Source organism: Meles meles, chromosome 9, assembly GCF_922984935.1.
Source record: "Meles meles chromosome 9, mMelMel3.1 paternal haplotype, whole genome shotgun sequence".
In the NCBI taxonomy this organism is placed as follows: domain Eukaryota; kingdom Metazoa; phylum Chordata; class Mammalia; order Carnivora; family Mustelidae; genus Meles; species Meles meles.
This window is the reverse complement of record NC_060074.1, coordinates 111,262,354-111,278,097: the sequence shown is the minus strand read 5'-3', so window position 1 is coordinate 111,278,097 and position 15,744 is coordinate 111,262,354.

Here is a 15,744-nt window from a genome sequence, read left to right as displayed (position 1 = left end):
TGGGTCTGCCTCTTTGCTTTCAGCACTTACCTCCAACCAGAAAATGCTCTCAACTTCTACCTGATGGTAGAAGGCAGATTCTTGGGTCTGTCTCTTTGCTTTCAGCACTTACCTCCAACCAGAAAATGCTCTCAACTTCTACATTCCATTCATTTTTTTAAATAAATTTATTTATTTTTTCAGTGTAACAGTATTCATTGTTTTTGCACAACACCCAGTGCTCCATGCAATACGTGCCCTCCCTATTACCCACCACCTGGTTCCCCCAACCTCCCACCCCCGCCCCTTCAAAACCCTCAGTATGTTTTATTTATTTTTATTTTTTAAAAATAATTTAAATTCAATTTAGTTAGCATATACTCTATTGTTAGTTTCAGAAGTAGAATTTAATGGTTCATTAGTTGCATACAACACCCAGTGCTTATTATATCAAGTTCCCTCCTTAATGCCCATCACCCAATTACCCCATCCCCCTACCAACCTCCTCTCCAGCAACCCTCAGTTTGTTTCCTGTAGTTAAGAGTCCCTTATGGTTTCCCTGCCTCTCTGTTTTTGTCTATTTTTATTTTTCCTTTCCTTCCCCTACATTCATCTATTTTGTTTCTTAATTTTCACATATGAATGAAATCCTATATTTGTCTCTTTGACTGACTTATTTTGCTTAGCATAATACCCAATGATGTTCCATTCACATCATCTTGCAAATGGCAAGATTTCATTCTTTTGATGGCTGAGTAATATTCCATTATATATCTATATCTATATCATCTATATTTATATCCATATCTATCTACTACCTATCTATCAGTCAATCTATGCTACATCTTCTTTATTCATTCATCTGTCAACGGACATCTGGGCTCTTTCCATATGTTGGCTATTGTGGACATTGCTGCTATAAACATTGGTGTGCATGTATCCCTTGAGATTGTTATGTTTGTATCCTTTGGATAAATCTGTAGTAGTACAGTTCTGGGTTGTTTTATTTTTAACTTTTTGAAGAACCTCCATACTGTTTTCTAGAGTAGCTATACCAGCTTGCATTCCTACCAACAGTATAAAAATGGTTCCCCTTTCTCCACATCCTTGCCAACATCTGTTGTTTCCTGATTTACTAATTTTAGCCAATCTGACCTGTATGAGGTGTTACCTCATTGTGGCTTTGATTTGCATTTCCCTGCTGCTTAGTGATGTTTAGCATTTTTTTTTTTTCATGTGTCTGTTAGCCCTTTTATGTCTTTTTTGGAGAAATGTCTGTTCATGTCTTCTGCCCATTTCTTGACTGAATTATTTGTTTTTTGGCTATTTAGTTTGAAAGTTCCTTATAAGTTTTAGATATTACCCTTTTATCTGATAAATTTGCAAATATCTTCTCCCACTCCATAGGTTGCCTTTTAGTTTTGTTGGCTGTTTCCTTTGAGGTGCAAAAGACTTTTATCCTGATGAAGTCCCAATAGTTCATTTTTCTTTTGTTTCCCTTGCCTTTGGAGTTGTGTCTAGCAAGAAGTTGGTGAATTGAGGTCAAAGAGTTACTGCCCATTATCTTCTCTAGGATTTAGATGGATTTCTGCCTCACATTTAGCTCTTTCATCAATTTTGAGTTTATTTTTGTGTACAGTATAAGAAAATAGTCCAGTTTCATTCTTCTACACATGGCTGTCCAATTTTTCGAACACCATGTGTTAAAGAGACTGTCTTTTTTTTCATTGGATATTCTTTCTTACTTTGTTGAAGATTAGTTGACCATAGAGTTGAGGGCCCATTTCTGGGTTCTCTATTCCATTTTCTTGATCTGTGTGTCTGTTTTTGTGCCAGTACCATACTGTCTTGATGATGACAGCTTTGTACTACAGCATGAGTCTGGAATTGTGATGCCTCCAGCTTTGGTTTTCTTTTCAACATGCTTTTGTTTATTCAGGTCTTTTCTAACTCCACACAAATTTTAGGATTGTTTGTTACAGCTCTGGGAAATCATCAAATATGGTTTAGGCACTGACATAGATTCTGGAGACAAAACTGACTCTCCCCCTGACTTCAAGGTGCTAAGCAAAGTTCTTTATTAGTAATAATGTTATGATTTCTTTAGAAAATTTAAGTTTCCTGGATCATTTTGTATTGGTTCATGAACTGAGGCTTATCATGGATAAATAGGCTGTTATTTTTACTTGGCAAGGTACCTTTTAAGGAATAAATGTTTTCCAGAAAAAAATGTTTATATAATGAATCTTGCCTTGCTGTTTGGTAACTTTCAGTATAAAATGTGACACCTTCTCTGATGGTTTAAGTTGAAACTTTCATGGATGTATAATGTGAATGTGATGGATGGAGACATGTGTTGAGTTGTGTTCACCTGATTTGTGCTGTCCAAGTGACAATGTGAGCTTACCTTGGTAACATTTGGGAAACTATCTCGGTTAACAATGTTCTTTTTCATGAGAGCATTTTCCTTTTGTCCTTCACCTCGTTTCTTTTGCCTCTGACCAGGAATTTCTAGCCCCTCTAACTTGCTTTTTCTCTGTTTATCTATGGAATATAGAGCTAAGACTACAAAGTCATATCAGCAGTTGCCAGATATCTTGGCAGTATGATTAGATAATACTTTATGGATTGAAAATTATCATATGGGGATGCCTGGGTGGCTCAGTGGGTTAAGCCTCTGCCTTCGGCTCAGATCATGATCTCAGGGTCCTGGGATTGAGTCCTAAATTGGACTCTCTGCTTGGCAGGGAACCTGCTTCCTCCTCTCTCTCTCTGCCTGCCTCTCTGCCTACTTGTGATTTTTCTCTGTCAAATAAATAAATAAAATCTTTATTTTTTCTTTTTTTTTCCTTTTTTATTAATTTTTTCAGCGTAATAGTATTCATTCTTTTTGCACAACACCCAGTGCTCCATGCAAAACGTGCCCCCCCATCACCCACCACCTGTTCCCCCAACCTCCCACCCCTGACCCTTCAAAACCCTCAGGTTGTTTTTCAGAGTCCACAGTCTCTTATGGTTCGCCTCCCCTCCCCAATGTCCATAGCCCGCTCCCCCTCTCCCAATCCCACCTCCCCCCAGCAACCCCCAGTTTGTTTTGTGAGATTAAGAGTCATTTATGGTTTGTCTCCCTCCCAATCCCATCTTGTTTCATTTATTCTTCTCCTATCCCCCTACCCCCCCATGTTGCTTCTCCATGTCCTCATATCAGGGAGATCATATGATAGTTGTCTTTCTCCGATTGACTTATTTCACTAAGCATGATACGCTCTAGTTCCATCCACGTCGTCGCAAATGGCAAGATTTCATTTCTTTTAATGGCTGCATAGTATTCCATTGTGTATATATACCACATCTTCTTTATCCATTCATCTGTTGATGGACATCTAGGTTCTTTCCATAGTCTGGCTATTGTAGACATTGCTGCTATAAACATTCGGGTACACGTGCCCCTTCGGATCACTATGTTTGTATCTTTAGGGTAAATACCCAGTAGTGCAATTGCTGGGTCATAGGGTAGTTCTATATTCAACATTTTGAGGAACCTCCATGCTGTTTTCCAGAGTGGTTGGACCAGCTTGCATTCCCACCAACAGTGGAGGAGGGTTCCCCTTTCTCCACATCCTCTCCAGCATCTGTCATTTCCTGACTTGTTAATTTTAGCCATTCTGACTGGTGTGAGGTGATATCTCATTGTGGTTTGGATTTGTATTTCCCTGATGCCGAGTGACGTGGAGCACTTTTTCATGTGTCTGTTGGCCATCTGGATGTCTTCTTTGCAGAAATGTCTGTTCATGTCCTCTGCCCATTTCTTGATTGGATTGTTTGTTCTTTGGGTGTTGAGTTTGCTAAGTTCCTTATAGATTTTGGATACTAGCCCTTTATCTGATATGTCATTTGCAAATATCTTCTCCCATTCTGTCAGCTGTCTTTTGGTTTTGTTAACTGTTTCCTTTGCTGTGCAAAAGCTTTTGATCTTGATGAAATCCCAATAGTTCATTTTTGCCCTTGCTTCCCTTGCCTTTGCCATTGTTCCTAGGAAGATGTTGCTGCGGCTGAGGTCGAAGAGGTTGCTGCCTGCGTTCTCCTCAAGGATTTTGATGGATTCCTTTCTCACATTGAGGTCCTTCATCCATTTGGAGTCTATTTTCGTGTGTGGTGTAAGGAAGTGGTCCAATTTCATTTTTCTGCATGTGGCTGTCCAATTTTCCCAGCACCATTTATTGAAGAGGCTGTCTTTTTTCCATTGGACATTCTTTCCTGCTTTGTCGACGATTAGTTGACCATAGAGTTGAGGGTCGATTTCTGGGCTCTCTATTCTGTTCCACTGGTCTATGTGTCTGTTTTCGTGCCAGTACCATGCTGTCTTGATGATGACAGCTTTGTAATAGAGCTTGAAGTCCGGAATTGTGATGCCACCAACTTTGGCTTTGTTCTTCAACATTCCTTTGGCTATTCGAGGTCTTTTCTGGTTCCATATAAATTTTAGGATTATTTGTTCCATTTCTTTGAAAAAAATGGATGGTATTTTGATAGGGATTGCATTAAATGTGTAGATTGCTTTAGGTAGCATAGACATTTTCACAATATTTATTCTTCCAATCCAGGAGCATGGAACATTTTTCCATTTTTTTGTGTCTTCCTCAATTTCTTTCATGAGTACTTTATAATTTTCTGTGTATAGATTCTTAGTCTCTTTGGTTAGGTTTATTCCTAGGTATCTTATAGTTTTGGGTACAATTGTGAATGGGATTGACTCCTTAATTTCTCTTTCTTCAGTCTTGTTGTTGGTGTACAGAAATGCAACTGATTTCTGTGCATTGATTTTATATCCTGACACTTTACTGAATTCCTGTACAAGTTCTAGCAGTTTTGGAGTGGAGTCTTTTGGGTTTTCCACATATAGTATCATATCATCTGCGAAGAGTGATAGTTTGACTTCTTCTTTACCAATTTGGATGCCTTTAATTTCTTTTTGTTGTCTGATTGCTGAGGCTAGGACTTCTAATACTATGTTGAATAGCAGTGGTGATAATGGACATCCCTGCCGTGTTCCTGACCTTAATGGAAAAGCTTTCAGTTTTTCTCCATTGAGAATGATATTTGCGGTGGGTTTTTCATAGATGGCTTTGATAATATTGAGGTATGTGCCCTCTATCCCTACACTTTGAAGAGTTTTGATCAGGAAGGGATGCTGTACTTTGTCAAATGCTTTTTCAGCATCTATTGAGAGTATCATATGGTTCTTGTTCTTTCTTTTATTAATGTGTTCTATCACATTGATTGATTTGCGGATGTTGAACCAACCCTGCAGCCCTGGAATAAATCCCACTTGATCGTGGTGAATAATCCTTTTAATGTACTGTTGAATCCTATTGGCTAGTATTTTGGCGAGAATTTTTGCGTCTGTATTCATCAAGGATATTGGTCTGTAGTTCTCTTTTTTGGTGGGATCCTTGTCTGGTTTTGGGATCAAGGTGATGCTGGCCTCATAGAATGAGTTTGGAAGTTTTCCTTCCATTTCTATTTTTTGGAACAGTTTCAGGAGAATAGGAATGAGTTCTTCTTTAAATGTTTGGTAGAATTCCCCTGGGAAGCCGTCTGGCCCTAGGCTTTTGTTTGTTTGGAGATTTTGGATGACTGTTTCAATCTCCTTACTGGTTATGGGCCTGTTCAGGTTTTCTATTTCTTCCTGGTTCAGTTGTGGTAGTTTATATGTCTCTAGGAATGCATCCATTTCTTCCAGATTGGCCAATTTGTTGGCGTAGAGTTGCTCATAGTATGTTCTTATAATTGTCTGTATTTCTTTGGTGTTAGTTGTGATCTCTCCTCTTTCATTCATGATTTTATTGATTTGGGTCCTTTCTCTTTTCTTTTTGATGAGTCTGGCCAGGGGTTTATCAATCCTATTGATTCTTTCAAAGAACCAGCTCCTAGTTTCATTGATTTTTTCTATTGTTTTTTTGGTTTCTATTTCATTGATTTCTGCTCTGATCTTTATGATTTCTCTTCTCCTGCTGGGTTTAGGGTTTCTTTCTTGTTCTTTCTCCAGCTCCTTTACGCGTAGGGTTAGGTTGTGTACTTGAGACCTTTCTTGTTTCTTGAGAAAGGCTTGTACCGCTATATATTTTCCTCTCAGGACTGCCTTTGCTGTGTCCCACAGATTTTGAACTGTTGTGTTTTCATTATCCTTTGTTTCCATGAATTTTTTCAATTCTTCTTTAATTTCCTGGTTGACCCATTCATTCTTTAGAAGGATGCTGTTTAGTGTCCATGTATTTGGGTTCTTTCCAGCTTTCGTCTTGTGATTGAGTTCTAGCTTCAGAGCATTGTGGTCTGAAAATATGCAGGGAATAATCCTAATCTTTTGATACCGGTTGAGACCTGATTTGTGACCCAGGATGTGATCTATTCTGGAGAAGGTTCCATGTGCACTAGAGAAGAATGTGTATTCTGTTGCTTTGGGATGAAATGTTCTGAATATATCTGTGATGTCCATCTGGTCCAGTGTGTCATTTAAGGCCTTTATTTCCTTGTTGATCTTTGGCTTGGATGATCTGTCCATTTCAGTGAGGGGAGTGTTAAAGTCCCCTACTATTATTGTATTATTATTGATGTGTTTCTTTGATTTTGTTATTAATTGGTTGATATAGTTGGCTGCTCCCACGTTAGGGGCATAGATATTTAAAATTGTTAGATCTTCTTGTTGGACAGACCCTTTGAGTAGGATATAGTGTCCTTCCTCATCTCTTATTATAGTCTTTGGCTTAAAATCTAATTGATCTGATATAAGGATTGCCACCCCAGCTTTCTTCTGATGCCCATTAGCATGGTAAATTGTTTTCCACCCCCTCACTTTAAATCTGGAGGTGTCTTCGCGTCTAAAATGAGTTTCTTGTAGGCAACATACTGATGGGTTTTGTTTTTTTATCCATTCTGATACCCTGTGTCTTTTGATTGGGGCTTTTAGCCCATTAACATTCAGGGTAACTATTGAGAGATATGAATTTAGTGCCATTATTAGCCTGTAAGGTGACTGTTACTGTATATTGTCTCTGTACCTTTCTGATCTACTACTTTTAGGCTCTCTCTTTGCTTAGAGGACCCCTTTCAATATTTCCTGGAGAGCTGGTTTGGTGTTTGCAAATTCTTTCAGTTTTTGTTTGTCCTGGAAGCTTTTGATCTCTCCTTCTATTTTCAATGATAGCCTAGCTGGATAGAGTATTCTTGGCTGCATGTTTTTCTCGTTGAGTGCTCTGAATATATCATGCCAGCTCTTTCTGGCCTGCCAGGTCTCTGTGGATAAGTCTGCCGCCAATCTAATATTTTTACCATTGTATGTTACTGATTTCTTTTCTCGGGCTGCTTTCAGGATTTTCTCTTTGTCACTAAGACTTGTAAATTTTACTATTAGGTGACGGGGTGTGGACCTATTCTTGTTGACTTTGAGGGGGGTTCTCTGCATCTCCTGGATTTTAATGCTTGTTCCCTTTGCCATATTAGGGAAATTCTCTCCAATGATTCTCTCCAATAGACCCTCTGCTCCCCTCTCTGTTTCTTCTTCTTCTGGAATCCCAATTATTCTAATGTTGTTTCGTCTTATGGTGTCACTTATCTCTCGAATTCTCCCCTCATGGTCCAGTAGCTGTTTGTCCCTCTTTTGCTCGGCTTCCTTATTCTCTGTCATTTGGTCTTCTATATCACTAATTCTTTCTTCTGCCTCATTGATCCTAGCAGTGAGAGCCTCCATTTTTGATTGCACCTCATTAATAGCTTTTTTGATTTCAACTTGGTTAGACTTTAGTTCTTTAATTTCTCCAGAAAGGGCTTTAATATCTCCAGAGAGGGTTTCTCTAATATCTTCCATGCCTTTTTCGAGCCCGGCTAGAATGTTCAGAATCGTCATTCTGAACTCTTGATCTGACATAGTACCAATGTCTGTGTTGATTAGGTCCCTAGCCTTCGGTACTGTCTCTTGTTCTTTTGTTTGTGGTGATTTTTTCCGCCTTGTCATTTTGTCCAGATAAGAGGATATGAAGGAGCAAATAAACTACTAATAGGGTGGCAAAGACCCCGGAAAAATGCGCTGTAACCAAATCAGAAGAGACCCCAAATTGTGGGGGGGGGGGGAGGGGATAAAAAACAGGTTCTGAAAAAAAAAGAAAAAAAAAAAAAGAAAAAAATTTGTAAAATAAAACAAATAAAAAAATATAAAAAAGAAAGAAAAAGTATATATATTTATGAACTAGTCAAAAAACGTTAAAAAAGAAAAGGGTAAAAGTTTTTAAAAAAATTTAGCAGAAGAAGAAAAAAGAAAAAAGAAAAAAAAATTGAAAAAGAAAAAAAAATAAAAAATTGAAAAAAAAAAAAAAATTGAAGTAGCCGCAAGACTAAAGAATCATGGGGAGAAAGCCATGAGTTCCGTGCTTTGCTTTCTGCTCCTCTGGAATTGCTCTGCTGTCTTAGGAATTGAATCTGCTTTCTCCTTGATAGATGAACTTCGTCCTGGCTGGATATTTTGTTGATCTTCTGGGGGAGGGGCCTGTTGTAGTGATTCTCAAGTGTCTTTGCCCGAGGCGGGATTGCACCGCCCTTACCGGCGGCCGGACTAAGTAATCGTCTCGGGTTCGCTTTTGGGAGCTTCTGTTCCCTGAACGCTTTCCGTAGAGTTCCGGAGGACGGAATGAAAATGGCGGCCTCCCAGTCTCCGGCCCGGAGGAGCCGAGAGCCTGGGGCCCCACTCCTCAGTGCACCCCCAGAGGACAGCACCCAATCACTCCCGTATCCCCAGCCTCTAGCCGCGCTCCGAGCTCACCCAGCCCGTGACCAGTTCAAGGTAACCCCGAGCTGAGAGTTCAGTCCTCGGCTCTGTCTCTCCAGCCGGTTTCTCCGTTCTAACACCTGCGAGCTCTGCAACACTCTGACACCCCCGATCCTTCTGTGACCCTGCGGGACCTGGGGCCACGCTGACCCCGCGTGGGCTTCACCCCGGTTTAGCCCCTGAAGCAATGTCCCTCAGTGGAACAGACTTTTAAAAGTCCTGATTTTGTGCTCCGTTCCTCCGCCGCTTGCCGGGAGCTGGCCCCTCCCCCCGCGGTCTATCTTCCCGTCGTTTTAGATTCACTTCTCCGCCAGTCCTACCTTTCAGAAAGTGGTTGATTTTCTGTTTCTAGAGTTGCTGTTCTTCTTCTCTTCGCTCTCCCGTTGGATTTGTAGGTGTTTGCAATGTTTAGATAAACTATCGAGCTGATCTCCTGTTACCTGATGTAGTCTCAGGCTGCTACTTCTCCGCCATCTTGACTCCTCCCCTAAAATCTTTTTTAAAAAAGAAAATTATTGTATGATCTCACTGATATGAGGAATTCGAGAAACAAGACAGAAGATCATAGGAAGGGAGGGAAAAATGAAATGAGATGAAACCAGAGGTAGACAAAGCCTAAGAGACTCTTAATCTTAGGAAACAAACTGAGGGTTGCTGAAGGGGAGGTGGTGGGAGGGATGGGGTGGAAAGGTGATGATGGATGTTGGGGAGGGTATGTGCTATCATGAGTGCTGTGAATTGTGTAAGACTGATGAATCACAGAACTGTTACCCCTGAAACAAATAACACATTAAATGTTAAAAAGAGAAATTTTTTTTTCAAAAAATAAAAAAAAGAAAATGTTTCAATTCTTTTTAAGTAAGATTTTTTTTTAAAACAATTTGGAAAATTAAATGCCTTTAAAACGTTTGCTGGAACAGTCCCCAGAGAACTCCCATTTGCATGCTGCTTTTGTGGAAAAGGGAAATGTCCGGTCACTTCGCGCTTAATTCTATGTGTTTCCTTTCCACCGACCCATACAGATAGCAGCCTCTTGGAAAGCAGGCACTCCTGTAAATACCTTACATTTCTTTGGTGTTTCCTCTAGAATTTGGTTCCATGCTGGATACAGAGTACACAATTTTAAGTGTTCCCTTGTCAGTCCCACGTCTGAGATGAGTGGCCTCTTAGCAATCGTTGACGTGGCTGGGTGTCGCTCTTGCACCTTCGCTCCAGCACAGTGACGGCTGGGACTGTTCCGGCTCACCCGTACCACTCCCACACTCAGCACCCAGCCAGGTGTGTTGTGGATGGCCAGCGGATGTGAGATGAGTGAGTGAACGGTTGAAAGACCACTTAACTTGATTTTCGTAAGTAATATTTTGATGTGACACCTGAAATAGTATACACAAGCTTATCTCTCACGGAGTGTGGAAGACGTCTGGTGTCCAGGCTTCTTCTTTGTTTGCTTAACCAGCTCTGACTTATCTTGAAGAATTATCTCAGAAGTCACTTCTCGGAAAGTTCTCTGTCTCTGGAATAAATGGTGGCCCTTGCTTCCCTGTTACTTTTCACAAATCCTGGTACAAAGTACTGCTATATTCATTCCTCTCAGATACATGTGTTGGTGCTCTTGGCATTGTACAGGGTATCTTGGCACTTAGTGAACTATGTGGTGCCCACCAACTCATCGTCCCTATCCCCACACTGGACGTGTGAAGGGGACCAAACACAAATATGGGGGGGCTGTTAGAGCACCGTTTCCCACATTCCACCTTGTATGCCATTTTCCCTGAGCCTATGATTTATGTGGCTCTGGGAAGGGACATTACTATCAGACTACCCCCTTCAGGTTTTTTCTAAATAAATAAAAGTTAAAAAAATATGTTCCCATCTAATGTTATGCCATATGTCCTCAGGTGCATGACCTGAATTACTCCAGTTTTACAATCACATTTTTTAAAAATAACATCAAGTTTTGAAAATCCCTGGCTTGTGTCCTCCAGTAGCATAATAACCGCCCCCCCCTCGCCCCGTGGCTTGTCTGAGAAGCCCAGTGGTCTTGTGTACCTTCAGTCTTTTCCCCTCACTAACAGGATACTCGGACCTGTGGTGAAGAGAGCTCTTTCCTTGTGTGGGGTTATCTTCCTGCTTCAGGAGTCTTGTGGCCCTGACCCTGGTGACCCTGACTTCCTGGTGCCCAGACCCTGTGGTCTCCCCACAGTGTTGGGAAATCCCTTGTTTCTGTCAAGCTGTGTCATACTTGGTCACTTGGGCCCTGGTACAACACTGTATGTATTCACGGTCCCACATGTTTCCTTATGAAAAAGACTTCTTCAGTTTTTACTGATGGAAATCCATCTCAGAACTCAGGCCTTGTGAATGGTCTGAGCTGGTGGGACAGAGTCTATGAAATCCCTTCCATGACTCCATCAGTCTCTCAGGTATTTACATACTGAAAGTCTCTCTTCTTGAGGCTTCTGGAGTGCAAAATGATGTCTGAATGGTCCGAAGTGATCAGCTCCTTGACCAGGCCAGACTCTGAGTCCCCAAATCTCTACATTTGGGACAAAATTTCTGCAGTGATAAACCATCAGTAATGAAGAGGTTAAAATACAACATGATCAACAATATGGAGTACATATTAGACCATAGGTTACTGCTCTAGTTATGGGATTGTGGCAGGTGAGTCAGCATTACCTTCAGAGAGAGCAACACAACAATATACAATCAGAAAAACATGGGGTTGGGAACAGCCACAGGGCTGTGTTCAGCCTCATTCTTCCAGCTGTATGAACTTGGGCAAAGATTACAACTCTTTTACCTTTGATCCTCTACCTAAAAGTGAGGACGATCATACTCATCTCCTTATATTGTAAGAATAAGAAGATACTCAACTAACACAATGACTCCCTCTCCCATCATATTAAAGGGTTTATAATCCAATGAGAGAGACAAGGCAATACCTAAAGATTAAAGTATTTTTAAAAAGAGTAAATAATGTCTTTGCTTTAAAGACTCAAATAGAAGGCAGGAGAATGTTCTCCCTCAACTAGGGAGAGGTTTAATATACCAAATTATTTGTAAAATCTGTCAAGAGAGATCTCAAGAGTTTCTGACATATCTCCTCGTTTCAAAAGACATTAAAATTATTCTAAAGAGTTATAATTAATATTCAGGCTTTCCGCAGCAATTAGGGACCTTTCCAAAGCCATCAACCCTGTGTTATTTTCAGTGAAATGTTTAAAGCAAACAGTGTCAAGTGCTATAACTCTGCTCATTTATGCCCCAGTCATGAAAAAGGTCCATATGGGCCCCCCATATGCTATAATGACTACCTGGGTGCTGATTTGTGACTCATGTGGAAAGCAAAGGAGGAGAATTCTACATGGATTTGGTAAATACCATAGGAGGCCCCAATAGATGGCATCTGAAAATGCTATTTGGAGAGAGTGAGGACTGAGAAAGATATCCTTTTGTACTTTATGGCACATAATGCCATTTTTTTATGTTTTTAGAACCATATAATGACTTTTCTCTCCAAGAAATCCATCACCTGTTTGATCATTTACACTCTGTTTAACGGGAATGAAGAATCCTCTAAATGCTATAAAAAATGCTCAATTTTAGCTGAGTTTCACCTAGAATGATTTATTTCCCTTGTTCTTTTAGCAGACATTTTTGTTTTAAACTGCTGGTCTGCCATGCACTTTGTCTTGCATCCACAAAAAGATGAAAAAGGGGAAGCTGAGAGGTATCAGCTGTTTCTGGGCTCTGTATCATCACGTTTATTGCTGGACAAGATAGGATATGAACCCAGGTCAGGAAGGCTTACAGTGTGAACACTAACAATGGTAAAGGACTACCTTCTCCTTTGAGAGAAAGCTGGGGGTTAGTATAATAAGGAAGGGAGAGAGACAGAAGGAAAGGACAGAAAAATAAACTGAAATATGTACCCCTGAAGGTAAAGCTTCTGAGTCACCTTGAACAGATCACTTAAACTATTTTCTCTGTATCTATATAAAATAAAGGTAATATGTTATTAAAAATATTTTATGAGTATTAGAAATAATATATATAGGGAAAAGATAAAGCTCCCTTTAAATTAATCATGACAATGTAAATTTCACCAGCACAGGGTGATGTCAAGAGCACTCCAATGAGGATCAGAGGGCAGGGTCATTGAGCTTGTCCATATGGAGAAGAGGCATCATGTTACAGTGGGACAAATGGGAATTCAAAACCAAAGAACATCTATCACTTCTTAGCTTGGGATCTTTGGGAGAGGCAATCAGACACAGGTCCTAAGTTTCCCTGAAACCTCCTAACTGGGTAACCCAAAGCTCTGAAGTCTCCCCACTGAACCATTTCCTAGGGTCATTTTTTAGTGAGTGATCTTGAAGGACTAAGCGATGCCTCCCAGAGACAAAGATCAGCAGGCATACTGCTTGCTGTAAAATGGAAGATTTTCCAGGTCCAGTGTTTTTCAGCTGTGATGCAAGCCCATTGTATGCACAGCATCCATCTGAGCTTGTGGTAGAACTTGGGCATGAGAGGAACCAAAGTAAATTGTGCTGTTTGCTGTGCCGTGCATAATAAAGTTCTTTGTCTCTGATCCAGGAGTCTCTGTCTCCTGCCAGGATCCCTTAAATAGTAATAAGCTAACTCACCAGCTGGTAAGTTGGACAAAATCAAATCCCAGATTTCACAATGTTCTAGATCAAACTATTTCATTCCTCAAAGTTTTGATTTGCTTATTTGTAAAATAAGGACAATAATAGTACTCTTGAAGGATTAGTATGAGCATTTAAATATTATTAAATATTAAAGGCCTGGTCTAGCATAGCATCTTTGAGTGGTTGGGTCCTTTCCAAGGCCTCCAAGCTGTGTAGATGTTGCTGAATAGCAAGCTCAGTGCCACAACACCTAACAGAGCATTGATTTCTTCTTTTCCATGAGTCATTTTCACCTAGCCATTGGACAGCAGGAAGCTTGAGAACAAAGTGTGCATTATTTGTGTATTTTGTAACCCTGATTGTACTTAATTCATTGTTACAAAGTTATTTCATGCCCAGAAAGCAAATATTTGAGCATTGCTTGATGGACATAGATGCCTGCCTTTCAGATAAGGCCTTTAGCTTCCTGCACCTCATCATAACACAGAATTGATAAATAAAACCTGTTTTTCTGTCTCACTGTTTTTTCTTGGAGGTCAATGACATTATCAGTGTATTTGTAAAATTATGAATGCTTAAAATCACGAATAAGGTAATAACTCACATTTATTGAATGCTCTTTATGTACCAACTGCTAAATGCACACACCTCATTTTGACCTACAAATAATTCTTTAAATATTTCTCTAATTATTTTACAGATTGGGAAACCAAGACTCAGCAAGTTTGGATGAGTTTCCCAAAGTCAAAAAGCTACTAACTTAGATAGATTGGATAGTTGAATCTAGGACAATAAGATTCTACAATTGTGTTGTCCAATATAGAGGCCACTAGTCATATGTGGCTATTTTAAATAAACAAAATTAATAATGTTCCTATTTCATAAAGGCTATGAGCACCATGAAAAATTCCCAAGGTTAGAGTAGTAGCAAGTGACAGAACCAGGACCCAAACCTAGGACTAGTGATGCCAAAGGTTGGTCTCTGTAAGTATACGACTTCCCTGTTCCTGAGCTGTGTGACTGTTTCAGTTTGTTTTTGACATGCAACCTCATTCAGATAAAGAGCTGAGGCTCTAGACTCTAAAGAGCCCCAGGGACCAGTCTTCTTATTTAATTTATCCCATTTTTATGTGAGCGGAAAACAGAGAACACACTGTCTTACAAATAATTGATGACCAACAAATGTTTGTTGAGGTGAATTATCATCCTTTTCATTAACTAATATTGTTACAGACATGAAACAGAGATAGTAGATGAAAACAAATCTGGAATCTTTGGACAAGAAAGCTGTCTCACAGCTGACAAATTTACAAATATGGACACTAAATATTTCCCCTGGGCTGAGTGAGTGCCCAGTGAAAGATAAAGACAAGAAATATTACAGAAAAGCCAGAACACTGAGTACCAGCTATGGATAGAGAATAGAAATGGACCATGTCAGAACATGGAAGGCTGATTTGGGTTTTGAAGAGTGACTGGACTAGAAGCATAAACTCCTTCGCAAGGCGAGACTCTGCTTTCTTTTCTAACCAATTTCCTGACAACTCAGCATATTTAAAGCTCCATATTTCTTACCATTTTTACACACATTTGGCACTTCTTTCTTACCTGTATGTTTTTCTTTTTATATTCACCATATAGATAATATACTCACTGCCTAGTTAACCTCTAATTCTTCCTTACAATTTATCCCTTAAGCCATGCATAATCCCCATAGGACTGCTTAGTCACTCTCCTTTGTACCACTCAAGAAACCTGAGCTTACCTCTAAAACTTCACTTATCTGATTAGTTTACACTTCTGTTCTCCCTGGATCAGTTAGCTTTTGCTGCTTAAAAATTTACCTCAAGGGGCACCTGGGTGACTCAGTGGGTTAAAGCCTCTGCCTTTAGCTCAGGTTATGATCCCGGGGTCCTGGTATCGAGCTCCACATCGGGCTCTCTGCTCAGCGGGGAGCCTGCTTCCCCCTCTCTCTCTGCCTGCTTCTCTGTGACATCTGTCTGTCAAATAAATAAATAAAATCTTTTAAAAAAATTTACCTCAAAACTTAGTGGCTTAAAACAACAATCATTTATTATTGATCATGAATCCAAGAGTCAGCTGTCATTCTATTGATCTGAACTAGGATTGGTTGACCCAGCTGGGCTCACTCATGTGTTTGCAGTCTGTTTGTGCTCAACCTGGGGTCTGGCTGATTAAAGATGGTCTTACATGGCCATTGGTTAGGGGACAGAACTGTGTCACTTGTCTTCTCCTAATTCAGTCTGTTAGCCTAGGCTTATTGCTATGACA